Here is an 11,118-nt window from a genome sequence, read left to right as displayed (position 1 = left end):
CAAGGGATCCAGTTTGCAGCCTTCTTCACCAACAGAGCTACTAGTCGGGTCACCGCTTGCATTCAGCACTTTAGTGGCGGAAAGATCTTCTTTGATGCTGGCTGAATAGTTAGAGCAAAAGACCGGATATTCCAGTGTGGATTGGTAGATTAGATCGCCTACTAGCATCTATAACAAAGAGGCTTTTTCTCCGCGATTATTGGCTTGCAGCCCACTTTCAGTTGGACCTTTTGAGGGTTTTGTACTTTTGTTCTAATTCCATATAATCATCTACCAGAATGTAGACATCCCTACTCTCTACCAGATCGACCAGGTCATTATATTCATCTTTGGAGCGAAGCTCGGCCAAGAACTCAGCGATTGTTTGCTCTCAGCAATCCAATGTGCTACCTCCACCCTTGAAGCATCAAGAGACGGCTGCAATAAGGCCACCTTCCCAGCCAAATCCCCGACCTGAGCCCTTAGCCCCACCACTTCAGCCCGTTCAACCTGATTTAACCAAGCCAAACAAAGATAGCATCCAATGGTATCCCTTTCCTTGTCATAAGCCTCCTTGGCAACCTCCAGCTCCTTCTTGTACATGTCGGAGATAGTTGCTATCTCTCTCAGCTTCTTGTACATAGCCAGAACCTAACAAACCATCAAAGTAAGTCAAGAGTCAACATCACAAAGCACAAAACAAAACCTCATATCAGAAGGACACTTACAAAGCACAGTGAGCAATCCATGTCTTTCAGGTTTGCCTCCAAGTCCTTCCTAGTCTCCAACTTATGCCTATCACCATCCAGGGCAATACTCTCCAGCATCCCATTTGCAACCAGTGAAGACTTGAAACTACAGTCCCTATTCTTCACCAGCCGCGTCAACCCACTCACGGGGTCATAGTAGGTGACTATTCTATCTAGAACGCCATAATCACCAGCCTTGTCACCTAGGACCGTACTCCCAGACCCCTTACAGTTTTGGGCAGTTGACTCAGTCTCACTAGCCTTCTTTTTACCCCTAGAACCAGCCACCCCCACATCCACCGCTAGCTCCTTCAAGTTCATCCTTATCAAAGGAGCCCGACTTGATGAAGAATGACCTTCCACTACAACAAGTCATTCCTCAGACTCAGTTTGAGTCCTCTTCACCCCCTCAGACTCACCGACCTCAACTCGGCTCTTTAGCTGAGGCCTATGAAAAGGAGCGAGAGCATCACCACCTCCCCCAGCACTCCCACCTCCACAACCAACCTATCACCTTCACCTGTGTCGCTTCGTCTGACAACGGGGCGGCTACCGAGCCTCCTCCATCCCGTTCTCAAGGGATCATCAGCGGTAGTTGCATAGCCTCCCAAAAAATAGGTACCCGCCTTTGATCCTATCTTTCCACCTCAGTATCCGAGCTAGAATCAGAGATGTCAAAGACTAGCTTTCGGGCCTTTTTCTTCTACTCAGCTTTCTTCAAGTTTATCTTAGCACCACCTCATCTTTTGAAGTAGTGTGCAACCTTCTCCAACAAGGACGCATTTTCTTTATAACTCAGCCTCGCAAACTTTTCTATAGCCCCAGTACTCATACGCCCAAGAATAGCAACCTCTGCAAAAACAAAATAAAGTGGTCAGAACGTTCAAAATATCAACTACCATACATACACTACGACCTATAACATAACGACCAACCATCCCACTTTATAGTACGATTATCCAACTCCCAGTCATAATGACTGTAATTCCCACACCAGTAAAGGCCTACGCCCCCAATCCTCCTTACTCACACCCACAATCACAACGGATTTCTCCTTCACCACCTGCAAGCTAAAATTCATAACAGACGACCTCTTCACAGAAAAATACTCAAAAATATCTGATAAACAGATGTTGTAACCCTTCTCATTCAACAAATCCAACACATGAAAAACCCTCCAACTATTCCCTACGAACTAACAAGGAGCTTTTCCATAAAAGTTCAAAACCTCCGCAGTCAGACGGGAGAACGACCAACCTCATCCCAACCTTCAATTTACCATAACAAACAGCAACACCCCCGTCCCGAGGAACGTAATCCATTTTAAACACATTCCTCTCTCCACCCAGGTCGTATACAGTCAGATCAGAGTCCAACCAAACTTCTCCCTCAAAGCAGCAGTACAATCTACCAACCTGGGTACCGCCTTCTCAATCATCGTCTCCAATGAGGAAGACGATGACGCCTCACCTCTACTACGAGCCCTAACACCATCATCTTCATCACTCACATTTCTCTCTCTCCATTGATCCAACTCAACTTCCCCACTCAAACTATCACTAGTAATCGATATTACAAAAGCAAAAAGGAAACAAAAGATCAATTTTTTTAGATTGAAAGAGACCCACCTGAAGACAAAAAGTCAAAAGGATTTTGGTTTTCTTTTCTCTCTGCTTTTTTTCTTTTTTGTTGATAAAGTGAAGAAATGAAAGACCGCCAGACCCTAAATCCTTCAGCTGCTCAAACCTCGAAAAAGCCAAAACGTTTTGCCTTCCCCACAAAACATAATCATAACCTCGCCCATAAACCACCGTGATTTGGGCCCATGGATCAGATCCAACATTTCCCACACATTTTCCAAACTTGTTCAAAACCAGAAATAAAATAAAAAGGGTTGTATAAGTACCCTCCGTTCTCAAACATATCACTACAGTACACGTGTCCACAACTCAGGTCATATCTTCACAGCTCGTACATCACTAGCTCGTACCACACCACTAGGATGTAACAACGACCCAGACTCAGGTCGTCCCAAATATCAAACATAACCATATAAGAAAGCAAATGATCTACCGCGATCTTGAAGCTCAGTCAACGCACCAATCAATGAGGCATTTACTTTGTAACATCATAAGTAATGACAAATCATTAATATAACACAAAATATGGATCTACACTTGACACAACCTGGAGCAAATAAGGAAAGTCAGCTCAAACATCTATAAGTAGCTAGAGAGAGAGATGAACTACGAAAGGCTTGATTCAAATTTTCCCAAGGAACTTGATACATAGGTAACTCTTATCCTAAGCAAAAGTGCAGCCATTCCCTATCAACCTCAACATCAGGTCGTAGATACAAATCCACATCTCTATAATCATCCTTAATTAATCTGTAGAAATATGATTGGCATTGTTGATGAAATTTATTAAGAATCACTTATTAATCGTTACTATGTCAGATCATAATACATAAATGGAAAATGATCTCAACATACTTTTCTTTATCTAGTCTAGTCAGCAAGATTGCAGAGCAAATCTTGATTACTACTGTGGACTATGGAGTTGTGGAGATGGGCTTTAAATGGGCGATGTGATATCTTGAGCAACAGCCTTATCCATGGACGTTGTCATCTGGGCTTTCGAAAAACCTGAAATCACTTAAGTTTCCACAATAAAGCCTACCTCCCATGGGTTTGGGTCGGAACCTAGCCAACATCCCTAACGAGAACCCAATTCAATACTCCAGGCCCAAGCCCAAGCCAGACCAAAAGTCATGCTTAGCCCGTCCAAGTTCCACTCTTGGAAAATAGGTTTAATATATAATATATTGAAAACTTGATATTTTCAAGGCAGATAGCTGCAATGTTCTTGTTCTGGATCCAGCATAAGAAATGAAGAAATCCTATAATTGATATTTCTATGCGCATACAAAATTTGGGAGACAAAATCTTACAAGAAATTGGTCCATAGCACCAATTGCGGGCCAAAATTACTCTCAAGGACACATTTTTTTTTTTTTTTTTTTGAAATCACTCACAAACTCAATTTTTGGGTGAAACTTAAGGACAAATAATCCGGATTTGAAATTAATATCTTTCAATTTTACCCTTTCTGTCGTTTTGGCCTCTTCATATATGAACAGTGTTTGTTCATACCCCAAATAAATTCACATACCTCATACATTATGTTGATGTATGAACAGAGATTGTTAATAGTTTATATTGATGTATGAATAGTAATTATTCATACCCCAAATATGTATGAACATATTCCAATAGGTGTTCTTACTGATCATTGATAAAGGTAAAAATAATAGTTTTACCTACGAAATAAAGCGATTAAACTTACAAACGCAAGTAAAACTAAAACTAATTTATGTGTCTAGATTTATCAAAGTTTCTACTCTCAATTCTATCGAAATAGAGTGGAGTAACAAATTCGTTCCTCTCCTAGTTCTCTAGCATGGAATGTTTTCTAATCTAATTAATTGGTCTTAAGTCTAATGAGAGCTTTACGAATGGTGAATTATACTACGATGCAACTACCCACAAGATACAAACTATAATTGATTCAACTACGGAAATACTATGTTGATTCTATAATAAGGAATTAGGGGGGATTGATTCCACCTTAACTCAACTTAACTCACTAACCATTTAATCGTAAGAAATCGAATGAATCGCGCACGAGAACAATTGGTTCTTCCTAATCCCTAATTACACATGACATTTCTATCAATTCATAACTAGCATGTGAACGATTAAACCCATTCTCATGGCGAATTAATCGTTTCTAGAGTGGAATAGAAATTACGACGACTCTACGATAATCGGAATCAAGCTTTCATCAAGGCTTCTCAACCCCCTCTAATGGAGGTTTAGCCGAGAATCATTCCGCAATCATTTCCAAATGAATCTAAATTAAACATAATATCAAGATTCGAAATTTACTAATCTAAATTAAACAATAATTAAAATCTAATTAACAACTAAGAAATGGTAACCAACAATAATTAAAACTAGATCTAATAGATTGAAATAACAAAAATCGAAATGACAAGAATAATAACTATTTTATTTATCTAATGAATGATATTCAATGATTCAAGAAATTAATCTAAAACAAGAAATGAAATTCTAAAACTAAGTTCTAAAACTCATTAATGGAGGCTAACTAATCTAAATCTAATCTAGGTCTAACTATCTACCATTAACAAAGAGTCAAGCTCTTGTTTTTATACTTTCAGATCCAAAAATCATGCATGGGCTTGGAGCCATGTTTTGGGACAGAGAATCAAGCCCAAAACCCAATTCTTTCAGTCCAAAAAGGCCTCTTCAGCTGCAGTTGGCTTCAACAGACTTTTCGTCCATTTTTGCTCCTCTGATTGGATCAAGGCTTAGACCATTGGAAATCTCTTTCCGAGCCGGTCGTTTTGACATAAGGTAGGCCCCATTCTGAGGTCTGAGTCCAACGATACGGCCTTCGGAAGTTCTGCTGACTTGTGTGCTGTTCCTGCCCGCGTCGACTTTTCAGCTTTTGACCGGGCTTTAGAAAGGCTTTGTCTTCTTGAATTTTGGCCTTTAATCACGGAACTCCTTAGTAACCGACCTTTGCTCCTTTATCTCGCTAAAGTAGCACATTTCACAAGATAATGGACTTTGAAACCCGAAATGCATAAAACACGTGAATCGGTGTTAACTCTTAATTATTACTCACATAATTGGTCTAAAAATATGATTCTTAGGGTTAAAACTACAGTTTGGGCTCTTATCAAACCACCCCAAACAGCATTTTGCTTGTCCTCAAGCAAAGATGAGAAATTAGAATAAGTGACCAAAAATGGAGTTCTAACTACTCTCGTTTCGCTGAATGCGATTGCATTGACCATATGCAACAAGGCCTTAAACCACTAGGAATTTCCTAGTGGACGTGTTATAGCCTCATGAGAGTTTTCCAGTGAAGGTACTCACAAACTTCAACTATACTACAACGACTAAGAAATAAAACATTTTTCCTCATTCATGTCCCAACTATCTATATATCTCACTAGCAAATGAATAAGAATAACCAAGTCAAAAACCTAAGCTAATATATACATAATAATCAATCATATATGATACGAATATAAATACAATGAGTAATACTATGAAATGCCTAGCAGGTTCGTTTATGAAAACTTGGAATAGCGTCCTTAAGTAGGTCCTCACATAAATGTCAAGACGAAAACCACTCTGATTTTTCCGCTCAAGTTTTAGCTACTCCGATTAATGCGGTGGGCACACTTTACCTTACAATCTCAATGACAACAAGGAAGCGGAGTCGATCAAACACATCTGCCACTTACTATCACACTAACCTATTCCTAATTGAGCTAGAGGTCTTTATTAGGTGTTCATGGGATTAGGAGATGGTTTAAGAAGGAAGGAAATGGATATTCAAAAGGACAAGTCCGAGATAGTAGAGTCTTCATATTATGTAACTTAGAGAAAACCTTGTTATTTACTTTTTGCTTCTACACTTTGTTTCCATCCTTAGCCATTTTTTTTTTCTTTGGCTTTTGACTCCTTTTATTCTATTTTTTGGAGTTTTATTTTATTTCTATTTTATTTTTCTTTTCTTTGGATGGAAACTTCTTTTCTTTATTTCGAAACAACTAACTAATTTTTGTTTACATAGGTTTTCTCTTCTTCTTTCTTCCTCATTCTATTCTCGGACTTATTCTAAATTGGGTAGGTTGTTTTTTTTTTTTTTTTTTGTTTTGTTTTTGTAACAGGGGTAAAAGAATTTGTGGTTTATGAAAGGCTAAAGAAAGGCTCGAAAGGCTTACTAGCGGAAAATAATTCATAGGTTTGAATTTCTGGCTATATCGATCCAAAGAGGGCCTAAATTCTCGCTTAGGATATGGTTTAGTGATCAAACAAGTGGACGTGTGATTTCTCTATCCGGATTTTACTTCTCCCTTGTGTCATTTCTCAAATGTTTCACTCTTATAAGGCTTTAGGCTATATTCTCACGGGATTTGTAGAATAAGTACTCTAGCCTAGATTTCAGAAACTTACTGCTAACAATCATAGATACTCATGTAATATATTTATAGATAGATGCAAAGATTATTACCTACATATTAACCTAAGTTTCTAAAAATTATTCTAATGCAAAAGCTACGTGAGACTTCTAGATTATTAAGAGCATAGAGAAGGAAAACAATACCAATATTCCTAAGTGTATAGCACGGACTTATTTATTTATATTTTTGAATTTTTGAAATTTTGACTAGAAAACAAGTGCATATTATACATATCTATATCCTAATAGATGCCTTAATTACACGTGTTTCTATGCCCACCCCCAAACAAGAAGCATGCTTTGTCCTCAAAGCATTTAAATAAAGAGGGTAGAAAAGTACCATGGAAACGCTGCGGAAATTGGAACATCCGCAAAACAAGGTTAAAACATACTAATATAAAACCGACGAACTCTATAAGAGTTCCACCCATTATGGGGTTAACAGACTTACATTGCTTGGGACATAAGCAGACACTAAATGGAATTAAAAACTTACCTTATCTCCCGGACATGCAAATTATCTACCCAATAGCACCATGGGTCTTGTATTTCAGTGGGCATGGCAAGTCCAAGAACAAATGCTAGCAAGAACCATAAGCGGTTCCCAGCCTACGTGTGTGATCACCTCGCGAGTCTAAGCACCATAAGTAGTGCTTGGGAACAAATCTTCGAAAGACTGTTCCGGTATTATTGTAGAAGATGTCATCTCGAAACTACGCTCTAGAACAACTGCAAATCACCCGGGAACAACCTGCAGAAAACTGGAATTTTCCGTGTTCACAGAAGGCAGGGCGCGGGTGCGCTCCACTTGGGCGCTGGTCGCGCTCTGAGGTTTTTGGAGTTACAGTGTTTGAGCACGAGTCGCGCTCATCTTGGGCGCGGGTTGCGCTCTAAGTAAACTTTCTGAAATTGTCTACGGCGCAGGTGCGATCCATCGAGGCGAAAAGGTGCCGTAGAAGTCTTTGAAACGTAAGTTTACAAGGAAAAAGAAGGAAAAGCTTGGAGTGAAAGGTAGGAGATGATGATGGGGTGTAGTGTGGGTTGATATTCTCAACCTTCACTCCAAAACAAACTCTAAAATGGAGGATCTTCTACAAATCATGATAGAATAAATAATACCACCCCAAACAATTCGGGAAGGTGGGATTAACAATAAAATCCATGCATAATGAAAATAACCACATTATATTAATATTGTCATTCAAACAACATTTCACTCCAAAAGTCAAAATTAACTACGGAATTTAACAACGTAACATCCTATCTACTAAATATAATAAAAAAAACAACATCAAAACAACAAACAAGAAGAAATCTAGCTACTCTTCAAGGGAGCGAGGTGGGGATAAGAATAGGAATTTGAGTGATCAATAATGGAAAAACCAACACCCCACCCCCAAACAAATTTTTGAAAATAGGTTTGTAAAAATTTGTTTTAAAACGTGGGTCTTTTAAAGTCAGATTCCCGAGACTTGCTAGATTACTATTTTTATAGCTTTAAAAATTGTTTACTTTTTATGAATTAGGTTTAATATAAAGGAAAACAATAAGCAGTAAAGACATAATTCACACCATAGAGAAACATGACTCAAAAACCAAGAAAACATGCAAGAGTGGAAAACGTGAATTATGTGAACCGTGGACTTAGGATCCGGTACTTACAACCACACACTCCATAGGGATGGCCCGGTTACCTGAATGGTGCATTCACCAATATATGGAAATGAAAGGAAATGCACCAAACACAAAAATTGAGTCGTTTATAGTCAGATACTCGAGACTTTATCTAAATATATGTATGAATATGCAGTTTATCATATATCAACAACCGAAATAGTTGTGGATCGTTCCATAAATAAATATCACAGAAAACATATCCAAACACAATCAAGCACCAAGATTTCCTACGACTTGACCCTAGTGGAATGAAAGCTTAAGTCGGATAGACCTATAACATAACCGAAAGCATGCACCTTATGTTTCATCTTTGAACGAGAGGGTGTCCTAGTGAATAAGTGTGGAAAAGTGAATGGTTGTGGAAGATATGGTGGATTGGGATAAGTTTTAGAGAAAAGCATGGAAAAATGAGGATGTGGGTTTAGCACAAAACTCATTCATGGTGTAGTTAGGGACTGTCTCAAGTCTGAAAAAATGAAGGTGTCAAGTGGTTTATCCTTGGGAAGTATTTGTTTACTAGGTGGATTTAAAAATCATGAAGCCGCGGGGAGAAACTAAAGGATCGAGTGCAAACTCGAGGTTCCTTTGAAAAGGTGGAGGGTGGGGAATATTGGTGATGGAAGGTGAATGATTCTCAGCTAGAGCTCTCAAGTCCATATCATCAGAAATCTTGATATATGCAAGACATTCCTCAATAGGTGGGTCAAAAGGATCACTGGGATAGAGATTGAAAAATTCATCTTCCGTCATAAAGCATCAAGGGATGAATGGTTGTTGGCAAAGGGGACTCGCTGAAGTGGTAAAGAAGCGGTGCAACAGAGTTGCAGAAATTCTTCTTCGATTTCGTCTACTACCAGGGAGTCATTGTTAAAGTCAAAATTTCCGAAGGAAAGGAATTTGTTAATCTGTTTCTCCGGAAACATGTTTTTGAAGTAATCTTGAGCTAAGCTCTCGATCATGCTAACCTCGCCATTTGTAGATGAATCGGGATACTGTGTCCTCGTTTTGAAAATATTTACCTCAACGTAAAGATGGCCAAAGGACAAGGACATCGAACCATTGGCGGCGCTTTTATGAGCGCTTGGCGAGCCAAGAAAGGACGCCCTAAAATGATAGGTACAGAGTCGTTAGTGACTTCTGTGTCGAGGATAACGAAGTCGGCTGGGTAGTAAAAATTTTGGACTTTAACCAGCACATTTTCAACCACACCCTTAGGATACTTAATAGACCTATCAGCTAATTGCAATGTCATTTTAGTAGGTTGCATCTCCTCTAGACCTATTTGTTTATACAAATAAAATGGGAGTAAGTTAACACTAGCCCCGTGTCTAGTAAGCGGTCGTCGTGTGAGAGAATCTCCTAAGGTGCATTAGACAAGAGGGGCGACCGGGGTCCTTGTACTTAACAATTCCATTATTTTCGGATAAAGTTGGGAACTGTTCAGTTAGAAAGGCGTCTTTATGTCTGTTTGTCTTACGCCTAGTAGTGCACAACTCCTTAAGAAACTTAGCGTGGTTAGGTAGCTTTTTTATAACTTCGAGAAAAGGAAGGTTTATCGTTAGATTTTTGAAAACGTTCTTAATCTCCTCAAAGTTAGTATCCCTGGTTAGCATGGCTAATTTCTGAGGGAACGGTGGTTTCGCTCTATATTTAGCGTATGGCTTGACTTGAGGTGTAACCTTGGCTTTCTGTTTCTTAGGTTGTAGTTTAACTAGTACCTCTACAGTGGTAGGTTCTTCAGTTTCTATTTCGGTATCTAGTTCGATTTCCGGTGTAGGGAGTACTGATGGGGTAACTATAGGCATAGTTACTTTGTTATCAACCAATCTTCCGTAACGGAGAGTGGTGATGGCATTTAGCTCACCCACGGTTGTAGTTTCCGTACTAGTATTACCGTTTACCTCAAAGGCTGTGGTTTGTCGTTCTAGGGTTGGGTATCGCTTGGCACGAAACACGCCTTTTGGTTGGGCTTTCTCTTGGGCTAAGCTGTTGGTTTAAATTATTAACGGATTGTAGAATGTGTTGGTTAGATTGAGTCATGGTTTGGAAAAGTTATTGGCTCACTTGTATGAAGGTGTCAAGACGATCGGTTATTATTGTGGGTGTAGTAATCACGGGTGGTGTGGATCGAACTATCTCGTTGATTATTTATGGGCGGATTGTGATAGTTATTATTTACCGAACAATACCTCTATTAGTATTATAATTATTATAACTACATTGACATTGTGCTTGACCTTGTCGAGGTTCGCTTTGGTTGTTATAATTATTATAATTACCCCGATCCATGTCCTTGTTGTGGTGGAGCTTGGTTATAACCGTGTGTTGGCCTAACATATTGATTATTGTACCTCGTAGGTGTGACTTGTTGGTTATTTCTCCAACCGAAGTTGGGATTTTGTCTCCAAGGGTGTTAGGTTCACTATTAATGGAACAAGAATGTTCATAGGCTATGGGACGATGGGAGTCGGGATGCTCGGGGACTCCAACCGAAACTACATGGATTTGAATTTACATTCATGACGGGGATAGGGTTTTGTTTGCAGAAATGGCCTCTACCTTTTTGTGAGAGATTCAATTAGAGTTTTAAGCTCAGGGATCTGATTTAACCTCAAACATCTTGGTAGCCTTAACTGTTGAAGAAGAA

This window comes from Coptis chinensis, chromosome 7 (assembly GCF_015680905.1).
Source record: "Coptis chinensis isolate HL-2020 chromosome 7, ASM1568090v1, whole genome shotgun sequence".
Classification (NCBI taxonomy): Eukaryota; Viridiplantae; Streptophyta; class Magnoliopsida; order Ranunculales; family Ranunculaceae; genus Coptis; species Coptis chinensis.
Note: the sequence above shows the minus strand (reverse complement) of the source record.